The sequence below is a fragment of the Rhinoraja longicauda genome, chromosome 38 (assembly GCF_053455715.1).
Source record: "Rhinoraja longicauda isolate Sanriku21f chromosome 38, sRhiLon1.1, whole genome shotgun sequence".
Lineage (NCBI taxonomy): Eukaryota > Metazoa > Chordata > Chondrichthyes > Rajiformes > Arhynchobatidae > Rhinoraja > Rhinoraja longicauda.
Genome location: NC_135990.1, coordinates 10,622,316 through 10,647,119, shown reverse-complemented (window position 1 = coordinate 10,647,119; position 24,804 = coordinate 10,622,316).

The window sequence follows — 24,804 nt, the reverse complement described above, 5'->3', positions numbered from 1 at the left end:
AACTTGACAAAAACTTTCAAGGATATGAAAAGTAAGGCACTATTTAGTTTAGTTTAGTTTAGTTTAGTTTACAGGCCCTTTGGCCCATTGAGTCCATGCCCACCAACAATCACCCATACACTAGTTCTATCCGACACGCTCAGAACAACATACAGAATCCAATTAACCTACAAATCTGTACATCTTTGGAGTGTGGGAGGAAACTGGAGCACCTGGTGGAAACCCATGCGGACACAGGGAAAACGTACAAATTCCGTACAGACAGCACCCCTAGTCAAAATCGAACCTGGGTCTCTGGCACTGTAAGGCATCTTAAATGCAATTCATGATTCCTACCTTTGTTTCGAATCATAGTCATATAGCGCGGAAACAGGCCCTTCGGCCCAACTTGCCCATGCCGACCAAGATGCCCTGTAACTAGTCCCACCTGCCTGCGTTTGGCCAAATATCCCTCTAAACCTTTCCTGTCCACATACCTGTCCAAATGTCTTTAAAATGTTGTTACCATACTTTCCCCAGCTACCTCCTCTGGTTAGCTAAATGCAAATGTAACTGCAGCTGTTTATACCAAAGCACATAACGTCACTTTCCTTTTAAGTTCTCAACTTCAAAAACACAACAGAAAGTTATCTCTGAAGACTGTAAACAATAAAATTGCATTATGCTTCCTTTAAAAATTCACATAAATTAAAATGAATATAAAGTGCGGAAGAGTTTAATTGACACAGTCCGGGATTTTACTTTGATTCGTTAAGACTATGTACATTTGCAGAAACGGGGCACCTTTTAAAATATTTAGCAGACGAGACATAAAATTGTTATATATTGTATTTAATATTTCATCTACCAAGGCTGGAAACACTACAGAGAGCTCGAGGCCGGTCCAAATGGAAAAGGTTGCATTGATACAAATGAACAGTTCCTCTGCACTTAAAAGCTGTGTTTCAAGTAACTGATATTGGAGAGATGAAGCAAGACACTCAGAATACCTGATCTAAAGAGCCTTCTCTGCTCAGCTGAGGAGCGAGCATTAACCTTTTAGCGGCAGCAAAGAACTCAAAAGAACAACGCAAGAATATTTGTGGAAAAAGAAACAGGTTTAATGTTTCGGATCGAGGACACTAATCTGGTTCAGGAAACAAAATGTGCGGGAAGGAACTGCTGATGCTGGTTTACCGATGATAAGACACAAAAGGTGGAGGAACTCAGCGGGACAGGCAGCATCTCTGGAGAGAAGGAATGGGCGACATTTCGGGTGGAGACCCTTCTTCAGACTGGTTAGGGATAAGGGAAGCGCGAGATCCAGACGATAATGTGGAGAGATAAAGAACAAGATAAAGATTAAAAATGTTGGAGCAACTCAGTAGGTCCAGGTAGTGTCACTGGAAAGAAATCAAATCTAACTGGGGTGGCACGGTGGCACAGCGGTAGAGTTGCTGCCTCACAGCGCTGGAGACCCGGATTCGATCCTGACTACGGGTGCTGTCTGTACGGACTTTGTATGTTCTCCCCGTGACCTGTGTGGGTTTTCTCCGGGTGCTCCGGTTTCCTCCCACACTCCAAAGACGCACAGGTTTGTAGGCTAATTGGCTTTGGTAAAGTGTGTAGGATAGAACTAGTGTGAAACGTGGCGAGTCTTTGTGTACAGCCTAGGTGAGGTCTGCGTACGATTTTACCGGGTTGTATGCAAAACAAAGCCTCTCTCCGTACCTAGGTTTTTATTTATTTATTTATTCGTGTCATCAAACAACTGTTTGTCAATAGCGAGCAAATTTTTGTGCCACGCCGTTGGCCTCTGCAAGATCCTTTACAGTGCGTGTGTCATGCAGCATGTCACAGCTCAGGAGATGTTCCATAGTCTGGAGGCCCCGTCCACACTCGCAGTCTGCCGCATCTTCAGTATTTCCCCACTTCAGCATGTTCGATTTGCTCCTCCCCATGCCTGTCTGCAGTCTGAGACTGTGCCAGGTTATCCACGGTTGGTCGGAACCTGATGGGAGTTTCTCTGAGGGATCGATTGCCATGTGAATGTCTTCCGGAGATTTCTCTAGTTTCTCTTCCCAGAGTTTGAGCCTTCTGGATGATGCACTGCAGCCCAGGGGATGGACAGGAGGGGACCTAGGTACATGCGATGATAAAGTGTGTGTAGGAAGGAACTGCAGATGCTGGTTTAAACCGAAGATAGACACAAAATGCTGGAGTAACTCAGCAGGACAGGCAGCATCTCTAGAAAGAAGGAAAAGGTCTCAACCCGAAACTTCACCCATTCCTTCTCTCCAGAGATGCTGCCTGTCCCGCTGTTACTCCAGCTCTTTGTGATCTACATCCTTCATCAGCACTGTGGGAGCGTCTAAAGCGAATGGTATGTTGGCATTCATAGCAAGAGGATTTGAGTTTAGGAGCAGGGAGGTTCTACTGCAGTTGTACAGGGCCTTGGTGAGACCGCACCTGGAGTATTGTGTACAGTTTTGGTCTCCTAATCTGAGGAAAGACGTTCTTGCCTTAGAGGGAGTACAGAGAAGGTTCACTAGATTGATCCCTGGGATGGCGGGACTTTCATATGAAGAAAGACTGGATAGACTAGGCTTGTACTCGCTGGAATTTAGAAGACTATGGGGGGATCTTATAGAAACATATAAAATTCTTAAGGGGTTGGAGAGGCTAGATGCGGGAAGATTGTTCCCGATGTTGGGGGAGTCCAGAACCAGGGGTCACAGCTTAAGGATAAGGGGGAAGTCTTTTAGGACCGAGATGAGAAAACATTTCTTCACACAGAGAGTGGTGAGTCTGTGGAATTCTCTGTCACAGAAGGTAGTTGAGGCCAGTTCATTGGCTATATTTAAGAGGGAGTTAGATGTGGCCCTTTTTGCTAAAGGGATCAGGGGGTATGGAGAGAAGGCAGGTACAGGTTACTGAGCTGGATGATCAGCCATGATCATATTGAATGGCGGTGCAGGCTCGAAGGGCCGAATGGCCTACTCCTGCACCTATTTTCTATGTTTCTATGTTTCTAGTTCAAGTAGGCAGCTCACTGACACCATAACACTTTCTTCCCCCCACTACAATCAAACCTAAAATCCACTCCCCTTTCCCCTACCCATAGAAACTAGGTGCAGGAGGCCATTTGGCCCTTCGAGCCAGCACCACCATTCATTGTGATCATGGCTGATCATCTACAATCAGTAACCTGTGCCTGCCTTCTCCCCATATCCCTTGATTCCACTAGCCCCTAGAACTCTATCCAACTCTTTTTTAAATTCATCCAGTGATTTGGCCTCCACTGCCTTCTGTGGCAGAGAATTCCACAAATTCACAACTCTCTGGGTGAAAAAGTTGCTTCTCACCTCAGTTTTAAATGGCCTCCCCTTTATTCTTAGACTGTGTGACCCTGGTTCTGGACTCCCCCGACATTGGGAACATTTTTCCTGCATCTAGCTTGTCTCTCCCCTGTCACCTTTCATAGACACAGAAATGCTGGAGTAACTCAGCGGGACAGGCAGCATCTCCGGAGAGAAGGAATGGGTGACGCTTCGGGTCGAGACCCTTCTTCTGACTGAAAGTGACGGGACTACCAGCATCTCCAATTCCTTCCTACACATTTCGCCCACTCCATTGCGAAATCTCCTCAAGGTGTGTCTACTTTGAAGAAGTTCTCCTCCTCTCTCTGACGAGAGTTCTGCACCACCCTCTCTCGCTGTTCCCCCTCATGAGTTATCCCGAGATAATTGGACTTCATCTCTCGACATCGTCGTCTATATCTCTCGTTTCCTTTTTCCCGTGACTTTCAGTCTGAAGAAGGGTCCCTCGACCCGAAACGTCACCCATTCGAGCGAGCGGGCGAGATCATCTCTGACCCCTCTCACCCTGGCCACAAATTCTTTGAAGCACTTCCCTCTGGAAGGCGACTCCGGACTGTCAAAGCCGTCACAGCCAGACATAAAAACAGCTTTTTTCCACGAGTGATAGTTCTATTCAACAACCAAAGTCTGTAGTCTCTTTTTTGCTCTGGTTTATTTTCACCCACATGTTTAGACCGTAATGTTGTATCCTTATTGTTTTGATGTTTTTATGCTTTATTCTTAATTGTTAACTGTATATGTGTGTTGTCATTTGTGAGTGGAGCACCAAGGCACATACTTGGCCAATAAACTTATTCATTCATTCATTCATTCATTCACTCCTTCTCTCCGGAGATGTTGCCTGTCCCGCTGAGTTACCAGCTTTTTGTGTCCATTGACGATAAGGACATTGATTGAATCATTGAACTGATGTGTACAAACATCAAACAGTAGCCTAAAGCATTTTGCCAGTGCGTGGCATGAGGTAATTTGGATTGCGCACATCCATCTGGCTGCTCCTACGCAACACAATGCATGTCTCTCTCCCTTTGTCTCTCCCTCTCTCTGACCTTGCCTCACCCTCCCCATAAAGTAGGCACTGGTTGCTCAGCTGGGTTGGTCGTGTGGAGTTCTGGAGTGCAGTGATCCAGAGAGAAAGCAGTACACATTCCTTGGCAACAATAGAGCTCGGGAGTCTGAAGAAGGGCGGCACGGTAGCGCAGCGGTAGAGTTGCTGCTTTACAGCGAATGCAGCGCCGGAGACTCAGGTTCGATCCTGACTACGGGTGCTGCACTGTAAGGAGTTTGTACGTTCTCCCCGTGACCTGCGTGGGTTTTCTCCGAGATCTTCGGTTTCCTCCCACACTCCAAAGACGTACAGGTATGTAGGTTAATTGGCTGGGTAAATGTAAAAATTGTCCCTAGTGGGTGTAGGATAGTGCTAATGTGCGGGGATCACTGGGCGGCACGGACTTGGTGGGCCGAAAAGGCCTGTTTCCGGCTGTATATATATGATATGATATGATATGAAGGGTCTCGACCCGAAACGTCACCCATTCCTTCTCTCCAGAGATGCTGCCCGACCCGCTGAGTTACTCCAGCATTTTGTGATACCTTCGATTTGTACCGGCAGCTGCAGTTATTTTCCTACACATTGAGCTCGGAAGCTCACCCTACATATGGTGACAACGACCCCATTTCCTCATCGACTGTCCTTATCCAATTTGCTTTTTGTCACTCCAGCCCACAGTTTAGTTTAGTCTAGAGATACAGCGCGGAAACGGGCCCTTTGCCCACTGCGTCCGCGCCGACCAGCGATCCCCGCTCACTAACACTACCCTACACACACTATGGACTATTTGCATTCACATCAAGCCAATTAACCTACAAACCTGTACGTCTTTGGACGTACTCACTCCAAAGACGTACAGGTTTGTAGGTTAATTGTAAATTGTCCCTAGTGTCTGCAGGATAGTGCTTGTGCATGGGATGATCGCTGGTCGGCAGGGACTCGGTGTGCCGAAGGGCCCGTTTCTGTGCTGTTAAACACTACAACCTCAAATAATCTCTGACCTACATAGACTATTATTGTTATTATTGCACTATTGTTGTTTGTTCGTTTTTTATGTGTGTATACACACACTGAACTTTTTTTCTCTCGTTTATCATATTGTTTACAGTGTATTGTGTTTACATATTCTGTCGTGCTGCTGCAAGTAAGAATGTCATTGTTTTATCTAGGACACATGACAATACAACACTCTTGTATCTCTAAACTAAGGGTTAAATAAGGCTTGATACTTGGCTGTAAGACAATCTGTTATGAAGGATAATGGGGGTGGGAGAAAGGGGTGAGGGGGTGGACACAAAAATGTACCAAAGACTTAAATTGAAAAGCCACTTGGAAGTCAGAATGCAGTACTTCTGTAGCCTCTAATGCATTTTCAAAGAGGCCTTCTAAGATGAACAAAGACAGGTTTCTTTTCTATTTTTGTAAGTTAGCATGAAAAGTCACCCTTTAATCTGGTTGGTACCTCATATGTGGCAATCAAAGAAGTGCATTGACATGCTTTCAACCAAATATCATTGCAAAGATAACTTTTAGTTTTAGTTTTAGATATGCAGCGTGGAACCAGGCCCTTCAGCCCACAAAGTCCATGCCGACCATCAATCCCCTCGTACACTACATTTATCCTACACACACTGAAGGACAATTCACAACCTTTATCAAGGCCAATTAACCTACAAACCCGCACGTCTTTGGAGTGCGGGAGGAAACCGGAGATCCCAGAGCAAACCCACGCGGGTCACGGGGAGAACGTACAAACTCCGTACAGACAGCACCAGTAGTCGGGATCGAACCCGGGTCTCTAGCGCTGTGAGGCAGCAACTCTACTGCTGCGCCACCGTGCCGCCCTTTTTTCTGTTGTTCTTGAGACTGTGTTGTTGCTAGAAACATATAAGAGACTTGAACCATCCACATAATGGAACATGAGCAAGCAATGGAACCAAAACAAAAATCAAAATATACTATCTGTGGGACGAACTTAGTAGACACCAGAGGAAGGGTCACAGTTCAAAATGTGTAGGAAGGAACTGCAGATACTGCTTTACACCGAAGACAGACGCAAAATGGTGAAGGTAGACGCAAAATGGCGAAGGTAGACACAAAATGGGGAAGGCAGACACAAAATGGTGAAGGTAGACACAAAATGGTGAAGGTAGACACAAAATGGTGAAGGCAGACACAAAATGGTGAAGGTAGACACAAAATGCTGAAATTCTAAAGAAGAATCTCATCCCGAAACGTCACCCATTCCTTCTCTCCATTGATGCTGCCTGTCCCGCTGAGTTACTCCAGCATTTTGTGTCCATCATGATTCAAAATGGCTACTGTCCAGTTCCCTTCCACAGATGCTGTCTGGCCTGTTGAGTTTTATTTTTAGTTTAAAGATACGGCATCTTTGGACAATCGGGCATCTTTGGCCCTTCGACCCATCGAGTCCGCGCCGACCATCGATCACCCGCTCACACTAGTTCGATGCTATCCCACTCTCTCATCCACTCCCTACACACTGGGGGACAATTTACAGAAGGCCAATTAACCCATAACCCCCACGTCTTGGGAATGTGGGAGGAAACCCATGTGGTTACAGGGAGAACGTGCAAACTCCACACACAGGCACCACCCGAGGTCAGGACCGAACCGAGGTCACTGAAGTTGTGAAGCAGTGGCTCTACCCGCTGCTCCACAGACCCGATCAGATTATTCCTCCAGCAGCTTGTTCTTTGCTCAGGGTTCCAGCGGTCTGAAGAAGGGTCTCTACCCAAAACGTCACCCACTCCTTCTATCTAGAGACGCTGCCTGTCCCGCTGAATTACTTCAGCACTTTGTGTCTCTTTCCAGCATCTGCAGTTTAGAGATACAACGCGGAAACAGACCCTTTAGGCTCACCGGGTTCGCGCCGACCAGCGATCCCCGCACACTAACACTACCCTACACCCACTGGGACAAATTTTACATGTACCAAGCCAATTAACCTACAAACCTGTACATCTTTGGAGTGTGGGAGGAAACCGAAGATCTCGGAGAAAACGCATGCAGGTCACGGGGAGAGCGTACAAACTCCGTAGACAGCACCTATAGTCGGGATGGAACCCAGGTCTCTGGCGCTGCATTCGCTGTAAGGCAGCAACTCTACCGCTGCGCCCAGTCTCTTGTGTCTACAGGCTCTGCAAGGTTCTTTCATTACAGGACTATTGAAAACTTCTCATTTGATCACTGTGATGTGTAGGATTTCTGCTGCCATGGCTACAACATGCTAATGTAACTATTACAACACTCAGCTATTGAACTCTCAAATGTCAATCCCAAAGCTTGTAAAGGTGCCAACATGGTGTATGAGTTACCTGACTGGATACACTTCCAACAGCACAAAGCCACAAGCTGCTGGTGTACTTCCAACTTTCATGTGTAAGAAGGATCTGCAGATGCTGGTTTAAATTGAAGATAGGCACAAAAGGCTGGAGTAACTCAGCGGGACGGGCAGCATCTCAGGAGAGAAGGAATGGGTGGCATTTTTTGGGTCGAGAAAGGTCTCAGACTGAAGAAGGGTCTCGACCCAAAAACGTCACCCATTCCTTCTCTCCACAGATGCTGCCTGTCCCGCTGAGTTACTCCAGCTTTGTGTGTCTATCTACTGCAACACAATACCTCATTCACAAACCCACACTTTGTAGAAACCTGGCTCCCTCATGTAGCAATGTAGCTTTTATCAAATATCACAACTGCAAGTAACGCAGCCAAATGTTAGTTTAGTTAAGTTTATTGTCACGTGTACCAAGTTAGAGAGGAAAGCTTTTGTTGAGTGCTAACCAGTCAGCAGAAAGACAATACATGATTACAATCAATCCATTTACAGCATATGGATACATGGTAAGGGAATACCGTTTAGCGCAGGGTAAAGCCAGCAAAGTCCGATCAAGGATATGGTATACATTGTGGGAAGGAACTGCAGATGCTGGTTTAAACCGAAGGTAGACACAAAATGCTGGAGTAACTCAGCGGGACAGGCAGCATCTCTGGAGAGAAGGAATGGGTGACTGAAGAAGGGTCTTGACCCAAAACGTCACCTATTCCTTTTCTCCAGAGATGCTGCCTGACCCGCAGAGTTGTTCCAGCTGTTTGTGTCCATGTGTCCATTACATTTTAGTTTAGTCTAGTTTTTAGTCACGTGTACCGAGTTTGAGTTTAGTTTATTGCCACGTGTACTGAGGTATAGTGAAAATCTCCTTGTTGCATGCTATCCAGTCAGCGGAAAGATTATACATGATTACCGAGCCGTCCACAGTGTACAGATACAGGATAAAGGGAAAAACGTGAATAAAGTTGAGAGCAAGATAAACACTAGTATATGTCTGATCAAAGATAGTCCTAGGGTCTCCAATGAGGTACATGGTAACTCAGGACTGCTCTCCAGATGGTGATAGGATGGTTTAGTTGCCTGATAACAGCTGGGAAGAAACTGTCCCTGAATCTGGAGGTGTGCGTTTTCACACTTCTATACCTTTTGCCTGATGGGAGAGGGGAGAAGAGGGGTGAGACCGATCCTCGATTTTGCTGCTGGCTTAGCCGAGGCAGCTTGAGGTATAGATGGAGTCAATGGAAGGGAGGTTGGTTTGTGTGATGGTCTGGGCTGCGTTCAGAACTCTCTTCAATTGAGGTACACTGAAAAACTTTTTTGTTGCATGCTATCCAGTCAGCGGAAAGACTATACATGATTGCACTCACGTCATCCACAGCTATACAGTTTAGCGCAAGATAAAATCCAGTAAAGTCTGATTATAAGATCATGAGGGGAACAGATAGGGTGAATGCACAGACTATTTTATTCAGAGTAGGAGAATCAAGAACCAGAGGACATAGGTTTAAGGTGAGAAGGGAAATATTTAAGAGAAACCTGAGGGGCAACGTATTCAGAGGGTGATGGGTATATGGACTGAGTTGCCAGAGGTCATTGAGGCAGATACTTTAAAGACATTTAAAGGGCTTTAGGTTATAGATACAGCATGGAAACAGGCCCTTCGGCCCACTGAGTCCACACTGACCATCCATCACCCGTTCACACTAGGTTGATCGGTGTGTGTTCATAAGTGATAGGAGTAGAATTAGGCCATTCGGCCCATCGAGTCTACTCCGCCATTCAATCATGGCTGATCTCTCTCTCCCTCCCAACCCCATTCTCCTGCCTTCTCCCCATAACCCCTGACACCCAAACTAATCAAGAATCTGTCAAACTCTGCCTTTAAAATATCCGTTGACGTCCTCCACAGCATTCTGCCCAGATTCACCACCCTCTGACTAAAGAAATTCCTCGTCATCTCCATTCTAAAGGTACGTCCTTATATTCTGAGACTGTGCCCTCTGGTCCTGGACTCTCCCACTTGTGGAATCATCCTCTCCACATCCACTCTATCAGGCCTTTCACTATGGGGTCAGTTTCAATGAGGACCCCCCCCCTCATTCTTCTATAGAGGGGATCTCATTGAAACGTAAGAGGTCTGTCCCACTTAGACGTTTTTTTAGGCGACTGCAGGCAACTGCAATAATCGTGGCAGTTCGCCGAAAAACCGACGACTGGACCCCCCCCCCACGACAATGTCTACGACAAGCTACAACAACCTACCAACTAGTCGACGTCAAGCTACGGCAAGCTACCGACAATTGGCGACCCAATCGTCACGACTTAGGACGTCCACCTATGACCGCGCCCACGACAACCTACGACCACACAGGCGGCAACCTACGACAACCGAAGTCAACCCACGTCTACCCGCGACAAGCTACGACAAGCTACGACCCTGTCGGCGACAACTGAAGACAATTCACGTCATTTTGGCCTCCTGTTTTGACGCCGGTACCTGTCGCCGGTTGACGTAGGTAATCGCCAATGGAATTCAACGAAGTCAGCACCGGCGACAACCTACGCCACCTGGCGAAAACTTATGACAGCGCCTACGTCAGGAGACGTCAAGCTACGATCATTGGCGTCAAACCAACAGTCGCTGAAAAATTTTAAACATTTCAAAATCCAGCAGCGACCAGAAAAACACGACGACTCTTTGGAGACGACTCATGACCGCACAGGCGACACCCCGGCGACCGTGTGGCAACGGCCTAGTCGCCTGTAGTCGCCTAAAAAAATCGCCTAAATGGAACAGGGGTTTAACCCCATCCAGGGTCTCTGGCGCTATGAGGCAGCGGCTCTACCCGCCGCGCCACCGTGCCGCCTTGAGAAGTTTCTTGGTCAAGCGAGTGGCAACGAAAATATTCACCAACTCGAACAAAAGCAGCCAACTGCATTGAATGATTATTTTTAAAGTCTTTGTCTTGACAGTTGTTTGCGTGAACTGTCACTGGAGGGAAAGGAGCAACATCCCAAAATAGCTCGAGCCTTATATGGGGTATTTACTGGTGTTTGCAAAGTATTGCATGATTTAGAATGAATCATCTAGTTGTGCACGCAAACCAATAATGACTTAATTCCTGGCAGTTTTAATGTGCCCTGATATAATCTTATTATTTTCAAAAGACATTTTCCAAAAATGGCAGTTGAGTGAATGGGTCGTATCAACGGTATATTAATAGTTCCGACCACTTTGGGACATACGTGATAAGATAACTGGTGGTTCAGTCAGCTCGTGTTCCAGGGGGCCAGACCAACGGTGAGGAATTTAAGCACACTTCAATTAAACTCTGAAAGGGCGGCACGGTGGCGCAGCGGTAGAGTTGCTGCCTTTCAGCGCTTACAGCGCCGGGGACCCGGGTTCGATCCCGACTGCAGGTGCTGTTTGTACGGACTTTGTACGTTCTCCCCGTGACCCGCATGGGTTTTCTCCGGGAGCTCCAGTTTCCACCCACACTCCAATGACGTACAGGTTTGTAGGTTAATCGGCTTGGTATAAATGTTAATTGTCCCCAATGTGTGGATAGCGTTAGTGTGCGAGAATCGCTGGTCGGCGCGGACTCGGCCTGTTTCCGTGCAGTCTCTAAAGTCTAAAGTTTATTCGCTGGAATGCCAGAGGTTGAGGCGAGACTTGATAGAATTATATAAAGTGACGAGAGGCATAGATAGGGTAGACAGTCAGAACCTTTCTCCCAAGGTGCAAGTGTCCAACACTAGAAGACACAGCGACAAGGTGAGAGGGGGAAGGTTTAATATGGAGATGTGTGGAGACATCAAAGGGGATGAGAATCAAGAAAAATGTAGAATAGACCATTGTTAGCTAGGAGAAGTTGACAAGGAAGCAGACAGAGATAAATTTAATTGACCCAAAATATCACCCATTCCCTCTCTCCCGAGATGCTGCCTGACCCGCTGCAAACCAGCTTCTGCAGTTCCTTATGCAGGAACCTACGCTTCAAACTAGCATCTGCAGTTCCTTCCTATAAAGTTTGTCTTGACATCGTGTTCGGCACAGACATGGTCGACCAAAGGGCCTGTACCTGCGCCGTACAGTTCCAAGTTCTATGAACCTTGGGCTTCACATTGGACACACGAGGGCGGAACCATGACGTTAATTGATGCGCTGACTGGAACAATTGCGCATTGGGGCGGTGGAGCCTCGGCGGCAGCGACGGTGAATTCTCGCAGCGGTGGAGCCTCGGTATGTGGTGAAGCCTCGCGGGTCGACCCATGGCCGGCGGTCGATGAGAGAGTGAGGGGACCGCGTGAGGCGGGGGGGCCAAGAACAATGGAGGACCCGGCGTGGGGGGACCGCCGTGAGGGAGAGGGGCCAGGGGGGAGTACAATGGGCAATGGGGGGAACCGCTTGTGGGGGAGGGGGGGTGGAGAACAAAGGAGGAGCTGGCGTACTTTGTAACTTTGTCAGCGCCTTTAATGTGGTGACTATTTGTATACCTTGGGTATACAAGCAAAGCATCTCACAGTGCCTTGCCACATGTGACAATAAAGCATTCCATTCCAGATTCAGTTTGTGGAAACCAATTTGGAAAGCAAAAGAGCATCGTATGACCTCATACAGAGCACGCGTTAAGTGTTTAGCCACGACAAGTGGGCAGTCACGGTGGCGCAGCGGTAGAGATGCTGCCTTACAGCGAATGCAGCGCCGGAGACTTGGGTTCGATCCCGACTACGGGCGCTGTCTGTACGGAGTTTGTACGTTCTCCCCGTGACCTGCGTGGGTTTTCTCCGAGATCTTCGGTTTCCTCCAAAGACGTACAGGTTTGTAGGTTAATTGGTTTGGTAAATGTAAAGATTGTCGTTGGTGGGTGTAGGATAGTTTTAATGTGCGGGGATCGCTGGTCGGCGCGGACCCGGTGGGCCGAAGGGCCTTTTCTGCACTATATCTCTAAATTAAAAGTGGGGGGGGTGAGTACCCGTGATGGACCGGGCAGTGTCCACCACTTTTTGAAATCTCCTTCTTTTCTGGAAGTTTGGAGTTGTTGAACCAGGCCGTGATGCAGCCAGTCAATATGCTCTCCACTGTACACCTGCAGTGGTTCTTGGTTCTTGGTCCTCCAAAATATTCCAAATGGAATTTAAACTGGAGGTGGTGGAGTATGAACTTAAGCAAATAGGGCTTGGAGAAGAGGAGCTACCTTAAAATTAGTAGCGTCTGTTTGAGTAACTATAGTAGGGTGAAGACTATTCGATGCTTTAATTGTGCGAGGGGAGAATGAATTGCTATACACATCTGTCTTGATAGCTGATATTCGATGGAAGAGATGTTTTTATTTGTGTATGGGTCCCATGCTGAAACTGCGTAGTCCAAATGTGGTCTAACAAGTGTGAAGTATAACTTCTCCTTGATAGAAGTTGAACAATGATAAAAGTTGCGTCTCAGAAAATTTAGGACACCTGTTGCTTTCACCGTTGCATGATCGTGGTTCAAGAGAGGGGGGGGAGGGAGAGGGGAGGGGGAGGGGAGAGGGGAGTCAAGTCAAGTCAAGTTTATTTGTCACATACACATACAAGATGTGTAGTGAAATGAAAGGTCACCCACTGTCCAGCAATAAGAGCAATAAAAATAAGCAATTTCACACACAATCACAAACCAACACACAAAAAAAGAAAGAAACATCCATCACAGTGAGTCTCCTCCAGTCACCTCTTCACTGTGATGGAAGGCCAGAATGTCTTTTCTCTTCCCCTGCCGTCTTCTCCCGCGGTCAGGCTGTTGAAGTTGTCACGTTCCAGGCGGGGGGAGGTGGAGAGTGGAGGGGGAGAGGAGAGGGTGCTGCACCAATGCAGGAGAGGTTTGGGCCCAACGGGTCCACTTGGTCTAGTATTTTTTAATAATGGCAATACGTTGTAGTGCACTGTTACAGCCTCCAGTAAACACCATCAGTAGCTTCAACCAAGATTTTGTTGGAAATCATAAAGATCTAACGGAATACATTTTAGCCAAGTGGCAGAAAGATTATCTTTATGGAACATTTATACTTGGAAATATGGAACACTTGTAACTAATACAATGCTATTTGAGAAATGTTTCAGCTCTGTATAAACATCTGCCTTTTATGGCAATCACAAGCCCTGAAGTTCAAACAAAATTCAAGAGCCTGTTCTCTGCAAAGTAACAAATGTCATGGAGGTAGACAACGATAAATCTTCTGTAGATTTATTATGAATATGTTGCCTAGAGACCAGAGTCAACCAAACTGTGCCTCAAAGAAGCCTAAGATAGACACAAAAGGCTGGAGTAACTCAGCGGGTCTGGAGAACAGGAATCGGTGACATTTCCCTCCAACCGGGTACAGAAGTGTGGAAACGCACACCTCCAGATTCAGGGACAGCTTCTTCCCAGCTGTTACCAGGCAACTGAACCATCCTCTCACCAACTCGAGAGTAGTCCTTAGCTACTATTGACCTCATTGGTGACCCTCGGACTATCTTTAATCGGACTTTACTGGACTTTATCTTGCACCAAACATTATTCCCTCTATCCTTTATCTGTACACTGTGGATGGCTCAATTGGAATCATGTATTGACTTTCCGCTGACTGGTCAGCACGCAACGAAAAAGTTCTTCACTGTACACGTGACAATAAACGAATATGAACTAAACACAAAAGCTGGAGTAACTCATCGGGTCGGACAACTTCTCTGGAGAAAAGGAACAGGTGACGTTTCGGGTCGAGACCCTTCTTCAGAAATAGGGCTGACGTATATCAGGTTCTCCAGAGAGGATGAGAATGAATTCAAATTAACTTAGTCTGGGCCAAGTTGTGTTCTCAAGGTCATGCTTATTCCCAAGTGCATGTTGTGTTCCAGGACAACATTGGGTTCAAAGGCTATGCTACTTTCCCAAGGACATTTAGTCCAGTACAGACTCCACACAGACAGCACCCGTAGTCAGGATCGTAGTCAGAGTTTTTGCACAGCTCTTGTTTTGTATATATCTTAGACTTTAGAGATACAGCGCGGAAACAGGTCCATCAGCCCACCAAGTCTGGCCAACCAACGAACACTAGCCCACACACACTAGTTTAGTTTAGAGATACAGCTTGAGAACAGGCCCTTCGGCCCACCGAGTCCTTGCCGACCAGCGATCCCCGCACATGAACACTATCTAACACACATTAGGGACAATTTTACATATACACCACACCAATTAACTTACAAACCTGTGGAGTGTGGGAGGAAACCGAAGATCTTGGAGAAATCCCACGCAGGTCAGGGGAGAACGTACAAACTCCGTACAAACAAGCACCCGTAGTCAGGATTGAACCCGGGTCCCTGGTGCTGTAAGGCAGTAGCTCTACCGCTGCACCACCGTGTCGCCCTGTGTTTCCAAAGCCACACGGAGCCACTCGCAAAGCTATCGCACCCTACACGGGGGTGGGAAGAGTCAGGGGAAGAGTTACGTTCATTAGGCATGGAGCAAAATTAGGCCATTCGGCCCATTGAGTCTACTCCGTCATCCAATCATGGCTGATCTATTTTCCCCCCTCAACCCCATTCAGAGAACCAGAATGCTCTCTGTACGTTCTCCTTGTGACCACATGGGTTTTCTCTGGGTGATCCGGTTTCCTCCCACACTCCAAAGACGTGCAGGTTTGTAGGTTAATTTGGCTTCGTTAAAAATTGTAAATTGACCCTAGTGTGCGTAGGATAGTGTTAGTGTGTGGGGATCGCTGGCTGGCCCAGACTCGGTGGGCCTGTTTCCGTGCTGTATCGCTAAACTAAACTAAGAAGATTTATAAGGATATTACTGGGACTTCAGGATCTGAGCTTAGGGTTGCCAACTGTTCCGTAATAGCTGGGACATCCCGTATTTTGGGCTAAATTTGTTTGTCCTGTACAGGGCCGCCCTTGTCCCGTATTAGGCCCGGGGGCCGCTGTAGGCCCGGACATTGTAGGCTAACGGAGTGTGTTCGGGGAGCGGGACCGAGTGTGTTCGCCTAATGGACGTTGCATAGCAACCCGCCTCCCGGCCCAGGTGGCCACCATTGGTGGAGCGGGAGCACGTGGCCACTGGCTGGGTGAGGTTACGTGGGGCACGGGGCGGTGACATCACATTTTGTCCCTTATTTGGGAGTGAGGAAGTTGGCAACCCTATCTGAGCTACAGGGAGAGATTGGACAGGCTAGGACTTTATTCCTTGGAGAACAGGAGGCTGAGGGGTGATCTGGCGTGTAGGATAGTGTTAGTGTATGGGATCGCTGGTCGGTGCGGACTCGGTGGGCCGAAGGGCCTATTTCCGCGCTGTATCTCTAAACTAAGTTCAACCAAAGAGCAAATTGAGTCGACCCTCTCTCTATAAACCACCTCTGCTCAGTCACTAACACTATGCACGAGAATGATCCTAGGAATGAGGAACAGCACCTCATATTTTGCTTGGGCAGCTTGCAGCCCAGCGGTATGAACATTGACTTCTCCAACTTTAGATAGTTCCTCTGTCCCTCGCTTCCCCTCCCCCTTCCCAGTTCTCCCTCTATCTTCCTGTCTCCACCTATATCCTTCCTTTGTCCCACCCCCCGATATCAGTCTGAAGAAGGGTCTCGACCCGAAACGTCACCCATTCCTTCTCTCCTGAGATGCTGCCTGGCCTGCTGAGTTACTCCAGCATTTTGTGAAATAAATACCTTCGATTTGTACCAGCATCTGCAGTTATTTTCTTACACTAAGAATTAGTAGGTTAGCCTACGATGAGCGTTTGTCGGCACTGGGCCTGTACTCGCTGGAGTTTAGAAGAATGTGGGGGACCTCAGTGAAACATATAGAATAATGAAAGGCTTGGATAAAGTGGATGTGGAGAGGATGTTTCCACTAGTGGGAAAGTCTAGGACTAGAGATCATAGCCTCAGAATTAAGGACATTCTTTTAAGAAGGAGATGAGGAAAAATTTCTTGAGTCAGAGGGTGGTGAATCTGTGGAAATCTTTGCCACAAGCTGCAGAGGCCAAGTCAGTGGATATTTTTAAGGCAGATAGATTTTTGATTAGTACAGGTGTCAGAGATTATGGAGAGAAGGCAGGAGAATGGGGTTAGGAGGGAGAGATAGGTCAGTCAGAGGGTGGTGAATCTGTGGAATTCTTTGCCACAGAAGGCTGTGGAGAGGGTCAGTGGATATTGTTAAGGCAGAGATATATAGATTTATAATTAGTACGGGTATCAGGGGCTATGGGGAGAAGGTAGGAGAATGGGGTTAGGAGGGAGAGATAGATCAGCCATGATTGAATGGCGGAGTAGACTTGATGGGCCGAATGGCCTAATTCTACTATCACTTATGACCTTATGACATTACCAAAGGTATCACAAAATGCTAGAGTAACTCAGCGGGTCAGGCAGCATCTCTGGAGAGAAGGAATGGGTGATGTTTCGGGTCGAGACCCTTCCTCAGACTGACAAAACTAAGTGCTGTCATTTAAGAAGATCTCCTTTTAGCAACATCAATCTATCTAATTCAAGTGCTGTTACCACACGACTTAAAAAATGCTTCGCCTTTTATTCTACGTCTTATCAGTCAGACGGGCTATTTGGAGGATATTTTGTATGGTTGCCTCGGTATCTCAGTGCCGCAGTGGGGCTCCGTGCTCTATCTGGGACCGTCCAGTGGAAGCCACCGCTGATAATCCTCTTCCTCGACAAAAAAAGGTTTCTTCCTCACGGTCTCCAGCTGAAAATAACCTCTCCCTGTTGAGGGATCGACACAAGATTGACAACCCGTAAAGGGACTGGCAGCTCGAAGAATTCGGAGCTTGATGTAGCCATGGGGGAACCGGAGTGGGGGAGGGGGAAGTGCAACGGGGCCGTGGCTTGGGATAGCTGCGCCACTGTGCCGCCCCCAAAGGGTAGTGCTTCCGTCACAAGCTGCCGGACCTGCTGAGTTACTCCAGCACTTTGTGTCTCGGCTCGCGTCTGGTCTCGATCAGGCCCCTCATTATTGGGAGAGGGAACATTTGTGGCTGGGGTCGTAAAGTTGACGTGTCGGAAGGAACTGCAGAAGCTGGTTTCAACTGAAGACAGACACAAAAAGCTGGAGTAACTCAGCAGGACAGGCAGCATCTCTGGAGAGAAAGAATGGGTGAGACCTTTCTTCAGACTGAGATTCAGGGGAAAAGGAAACGAGAGACATGGACAGTGATGTAGAAGAAGGGTCTCGACCCGAAATGTCACCAATTCCTTCTCTCCAGAGATGCTGCCTGTCACACTGAGTTGCTCCACCTTTTTGTGTCCTTCATCGTAAACGTAATGATGGATTTTTCGCGCCCATCCAGGGCTACTGCCAAAATCAAGTTTAGCTTAGTTTTAGTTGAGAGATACGGCGCGGAAAGAGGCCCTTCGGCCTGCCGTGCCCGCGCCGACCAGCGATCCCCGTAAGCTGACACTATCCTACACACAACTAGGGATCATTTACAACTTTACCCAAGCCGTTTAGCCTACAAACCTGTACGTCTTCGGAGTGTGGGGAGAAACTGGAGCACCCGGAGAAAACCCACGCGGGTCACAGGGAGAACGTACAGACTTACCACAGACAGCTCCCGTAGTCAGCATCGAACCCGGGTCTCTGGCGCTGTAAGGCAGCAACTCTACCACTGCCCCACCGTTCATCCCCAACCTTCCATTTGAAGTCATTATTATTAGGGTGGTTTGCTAATCGGATTTATTGTCGAAAATTGGACTAATCCATGGCATTAGCTTTGAAATTGTGCGCATTCTTTGCAAATTCACAGCAATTCCCCTCGGGAGCTTTTAGAATGTTGTTTAACAAATGATAAATCTCATTTAATTATAGAGTACTTCCTTTGTTTCACAGTTGAAAGACTTTAATCTCTGTAATACCCAATAATAAGTTGAGGCTGCACTGGTGATTATAATCTTCATAGAATTTGGATTCTAATATTCAGACATTGTAGGAAATCTTGCTAAGATGTTGAAATTCTGCCAGGTCATGTCATCTTTCCAAGTAGTGGTTTGGAGATTATTTTCTGCTTGCTAGAGAACCCTATAAGTTGAGCTCAAATTCAGAAGACACTGGATGGTCTTTGGAAAGAAGGAGTTGATCCCAAAGCTGGCATCATAGAATTCATATCAAGGGCAAGACATACTGATGTTTAGTTTAGTTTAGAGATACAGCGCAGAAACAGTTGAGTTTAGTTTAGTTCAGTTTAGAGATACAGCGTGGAAACAGGCCCTGCGGCCCAACGAGTCCACAACAACCAGCGATCCCCGCACACCAACGCTACCCATCACACACTAGGGACTTTTTTACATTGATACCAAGCCAATTAACCTACAAACCTGTACGTCTTTGGAGTGTGGGAGGAAACCGAAGGTCTCGGAGAAAACCCACGCAGGTCACAGAGAGAACGTACAAACTCCGTACAGGCAGCACCCGTAGTCAGGATCGAACCCAGGTCTCTGGCACTGTAAGGCAGTAGTTCTACCGCAGCGCCACTGTGCTGCTCTCTATGCTACCGTGCCGAGTTGTCCTAGCAATTGGTATTGGTTTATTCACATTGGTTTATTATTGTGTAGGACAAAATCTCCCGGTTGCTCAGCACTTTAACTCTCCCTCCCATTCCCAATCTGACCTTTCTGTCCTGGGCCACCTCCGTTGTCAGAGTGAGCGCAAATTATGTTCATAAGTTATGGGAGCAGATTTAGGCCATTCGGCCCTTCAAGTCTACTAGGAGACCTATCTTTCCCTCTCAGTCCCATTCTCCTGCCTTCTCCCCATAACCCATAAAACCTGTACCAATCAAGAATCTGACAATCAGTCAAAAATATCCACTGTCTAAAGAAGGGTCCGAACTCGAAAAGTCACCGATTCAAGTTCTTAAGAGATGCTGCCTGACCCACTGAGTTTCTCCAGCACTCTGTCTTTTTTATTTTGTCCCACTCCCCACCTCTTTTCCAGCTTGCTTCACCGAATACAATCAGTTTGAAGAAGGGACCCGACCCAAAATGTTGCTTATTGTATCCCCGTGAAGCTGCCTGACCTGTGGAGTTACCTCCATATTTGATGTTGTTTTTGTAAACCAGCATCTGCAGTTCCTTGTGTCATCAAGATAAACTGATCGCATCTGCCTACACGTGATCCCTGCATTCGCAAGTGCCGATCTTTACTGGGAAACTCCAGAGCTGAATTTTGTTTTGTTTCCAAAAATAAACTCTTTTTGTGAATATAATATATATACAAAACAGTGGCACAACGGGAATGTTGCTGCCTCACAGCACCAGAGACCCGGGTTCGATCCCGACTACGGGTGCTGTCTGTACGGAGTTTGTACGTTCTCACACTAGGAACAATTTACAATTATACCAAGCTAACCTGCAAACTGTCTTTGGAGTGTGGGAGGAAACCGAAGATCTCGGAGAAAACCCACGGAGGTCACGGGGAGAACGTACAAACTCCGTACAGATAGCACCCGTAGTCAGGATCGTAGTCAGAGGTTTTGCACAGCTCTTGTTTTGTATATGTCTTAGACTTTAGAGATACGGCGCGGAAACAGGTCCATCAGCCCACCAAGTCTGGCCAACCTGCGATCACCCCGTACAATAGCCTACACACACTAGTTTAGTTTAGAGATACAGCACAGAAACAGGCCCTTCGGCCTACCGAGTCCGCACCGACCAGCGATCCCCACACATTAACACTATCCTACACACACTAGGGACAATTTACACATACACCAAGCCAATTAACCTACAAACCTGTGGAGTGTGGGAGGAAACCGAAGATCTTGGAGAAAACCCACGCAGGTCAGGGGAGAACGAACAAACTCTGTACAGACAGTGCCCATAGACAGGATGGAACCCGGGTCTCTAGCGCTGTAAGGCTGCAACTCTACCGCTGTGCCACCATGCTGCCCAGTGCTACATACTGTAGAACCCTCTCTAACAGCGCCGTGTAAATACACTCACTCAAAAGGACTGTAGGGTTCAAAAAGACAGCTGACCACCACGTTCTGTAGAAGGGTCCCGACCTGAAATTTCACCCATCCATGTTCTCCAGAGCTGCTGCCTGACCCGCTGAGTTACTCCAACACTCTGTGAAACGTCACCTATCCATGTCCTCCACAGATGCTGCCTGACCCGCTAAGTTACCCCAGCACTTTGTGTTCATCACATCATCATCAAGGTCAGTTAGGACCAGGCAGTTAGAACCAAAGATACTAGAGGAACAAGATACACCACTCGACCCTACAAAACCGTAGTACGTCATGGCGCCATTTTAGTAGGCAGAAACTTGCAGAAACATTTAAAAAGAAAAATAACAACAATCTGTGAATTGCTAGATGAGATATATTCTGCATTTTTATGGTATCATCACATATACTGTTCCCCCACAACACTGATTACACTGCGAGAGGCAGAGCGAACGGCGGGATTTGCTTACTAAAATGGCTGCTTTGTGTACTACACTTCAGTACAGGCGGTTCCAACGGAGTGGTTCATCTTGTTCCTCTAGTATCTTTGGTTGGGACATAGAACAAGGCCCTTCGGCCCATTATGTCTGTGCCGAACCTGATGCCAAGACCAACTGTTATCTGTCTACACGTAATCTATATCCTTCTAATTCCCCGCATTTTTTCATGTGCCGATCCGAATGACTCTTAAATCAGAGACCTCCCAACCCTTCCGAATGTGGCCGAAACTTTCCGCTTTCTTATTTCATTTACGCCGTTCTGATTTCGCCTCATATTTTACCGCCAAACTCACGCCTCGACTCTTGCCCGGCCTCGCCTCGCGCCGCTGTACTCACCTCCCCCCGCCTCGCGCCGCTGTACTCACCTCCCCCCGCCTCGCGCCTCTGGCCCGGCCTCGCCTCGCGCCGCTGTACTCACCTCCCCTCGCCTCGCGCCGCTGTACTCACCTCCCCTCGCCTCGCGCCGCTGTACTCACCTCCCCTCGCCTCGCGCCTCTGGCCCGGCCTCGCCTCGCGCCGCTGTACTCACCTCCCCTCGCCTCGCGCCGCTGTACTCACCTCCCCCCGCCTCGCGCCGCTGTACTCACCTCCCCTCGCCTCGTGCCGCTGTACTCACCTCCCCCCGCCTCGCGCCTCTGGCCCGGCTTCGCCTCGCGCCGCTGTACTCACCTCCCCTCCCCTCGCCTCGCGCCTCTGGCCCGGCATCGCCTCGCCTCGCGCCACCGGACTCGCCTCGCGGCCGCTGGTCCGGACTCGCCTCATCGCCAGCCCGGCTTCGCCTCGCGCCCGGCCTCACCTCTGGCCGCTGTGCTAGCCTCGCGCCGCTGTCCTCGTCTCTGGCCCGGCCTCGCCTCGCGCCGCTGTCCTCGTCTCTGGCCCGGCCTCGCCTCGCGCCGCTGTCCTCGCCTCTGGCCCGGCATCGCCTCGCCTCGCCTCGCGCCGCCGGACTCGCCTCACCGCCAGCCTCGCCTCACCTCACCTCAGCCCCGGACTCGCGCCTCTGGCCCGGACTCGCCTCGCGCCGCTGTGCTCGTCTCGTCTCGCCACGCGCCGCTGCGGAGCGTGAGGTCCATTGATGTTGAGAGGGAATGGGGGGGGGGGGGGCAGTGGAGTGGGAGGAGGGAGTGAGGGTCGGGAGGAGGGGAATGGATTTGGGGGGAAAGGGGGTGGGTAGGAGGGGTGGGGCAAATGGGGGACGGGGGCAGTGGAGTGGGAGGAGGGAGTGGGAGTCGAGGAGGAGGTGAAGGAAGGGAGGGGGGAGTGGGGAGGAAAGGTGGGTGGGGAGGAAAGGGGGGATGGGGAGGAGGGGTGGGGGAGTAGGGGGAGGGGTGGGGGAGTGGATTTGGGGGGTGGGGAGTAGGGGGAGGGGTGGGGTGGATTTGGGTGGAGGGGAGGGGTGGGGGGAGTAGGGGGAGAGAGATAGGGTGGGGGGGAGTAGGGGGTGTGGGGGAGGTGGGGGGATTAGGGGGAGGGGAGGAGGGTGGGAGTAGTGGGAGAGAAGGGGGTGGGGGGAGTTGGGAGGGGACGGGGTGGGGAGAGGGGGGGTGGGGGGAGTAGGGAGATGGGGAGTTGGGGGGAAGGGGGTGGGGAGATGTGGGGTGGGGAGAGGGGGGGTGGGGGGGAGTAGGGTTGGGGGGGACATGGACCGTTGTGATTTGCTGTTGACCACTGGAGCAAGTCTGTCTTCAATTAAATTAGGTATGTGCAGTTTTTTAAATGAAACTCTTTCTTCATAACCTAGTCATACATTTTATGACCATTGTGCTTTTATTCAATACCAAGAGAATTGGGATGTGTAATGAAAAAGCAAAATAGAAAAAACAAAACAAAACACAATTTTTTTTGTTGTAAAAAGTATTTCTGTTCAATAACCTTTCTATAATAGTAGAATATACTCATGATAGGCCTGGATAGAGCTCTTAAAGATAGCGGAGTGAGTGGGTATGGGGAGAAGGCAGGAACGGGGTATTGATTGAGAGTGATCAGCCATGATCGCATTGAATGGCGGTGCTGGCTCGAAGGGCTGAATGGCCTACTCCTGCACCTATTGTCTATTGTCTATTGACATTGTACATGTAGTCCAAGAACTACAGACTGTTGGAAATAATAGTCGTTTTTCACACGTGAATGTAGCGCAACGCGTACGCGCATTTGGCATGCTTTTTTTTGCTGAAAAGTTGCATTACGTGCCATATTATGAATTTTGATGTAAAATACTGAATTTTGGACATCCAAATTCTGAATTTGTAAAATTAAATGTTGGGTCTGTACTATCATATCTGCCTCCACCACCACCCCTGGCAGTGCATTGCTGGCACTTAGCACCTTTGGTATAAAAGATATGCTCTACATATCTTTTTTTTTTTGTGTTTTTTTTTTGTGTTTTTTGTCATTGTTGATGTTAAATGTACGTTTTGTTTTATTTTTAATTCTGTGTATGTAGGGGGGTGGTGGGGGGGTTGGGGGAAACCTTTTTTTAAATCTCCTCCTCAACGGAGATGCGACTTTTACCGTGTCGTATCTCCGTTCGCGCAACGGCCTAACAACGTGGAGTCGGCGGCCTCCAGCTGGGATCGACCTCGAAGACTCCGGTCGCAGGGCCTGGACTTACCATCTCGGAGGCTTCGGCCGTGGGCCCTGCAGACTGCAACATCTGGAGTTCGCAGGTCCCTGGCTGGCGACCGGCTTTTGGGAGCTCCAGCCGTAGCAGCTTCGACCGCCCCGAAGCACGAGGCACGATCAACCCGCCCGCAGGCCCTTCATCACCCTGCGTGGCTCGGCCGCAGCACTTTACATCGCCCGGTGGGGGCTCAGGACTCTCATCGCCCTGCGTGGCTCAGCCGCGGCATTTTCCATCGCCCGGTGGGGGCTCAGGACTTTCATCGGCCTGCTCGGCTCGACCCTGGGACTTTCCATCGCCCGGTGGGGGCTTCAAGGGGTTGGGAGCCTCGATCGCCTCGTGGCGCCACGGGAGAAGAACGAGGAGGAGATAAGACTTTGCCTTCCATCACAGTGAGGGTATGCCTAGAGCAATCACTGTGATGGCTGTTTTGTGTAAAAAATTATATCTGTGTGTCTTGTGTTCTTTAATGTCTACTGCCGGACCCTGACGTGAGAGGACGCTGGCGTTGATTATTCGCCGCTTTTCCGTCAGGATAGTTTGTCTGTTTGTCTGTTTGTTTCTATGTTAATTGTATTTGTAAAGCGCTTTGTGCATGTGTTAAGGCGCTATATAAAATAAATATATTATTATTATTATTATTACACATCTTCTTTAAGCTTTACCAGTCTCATCTTAAAGCTATGTCCTCCAGCATCTTGGGTAATAAAGGTTCTGACTCTCTACCCTATCTGTGCCTCTCACACGATTTGCACACCTCTATCAGCTTTCCCCTCAACCTCCTGCGTTCCTGATAAAACAATGCAAGTCTGTCCAACCCCTCCCCTGTAACTAACATCCCCAAATCCAGGCATCATTCTGGCCAGCCTCCTCTGAACCCTCTCCAAAGCCTCCACATCCACCCTGCATTGAGAGGCGACCAGAACTGCATGCAGTACTGCAGATG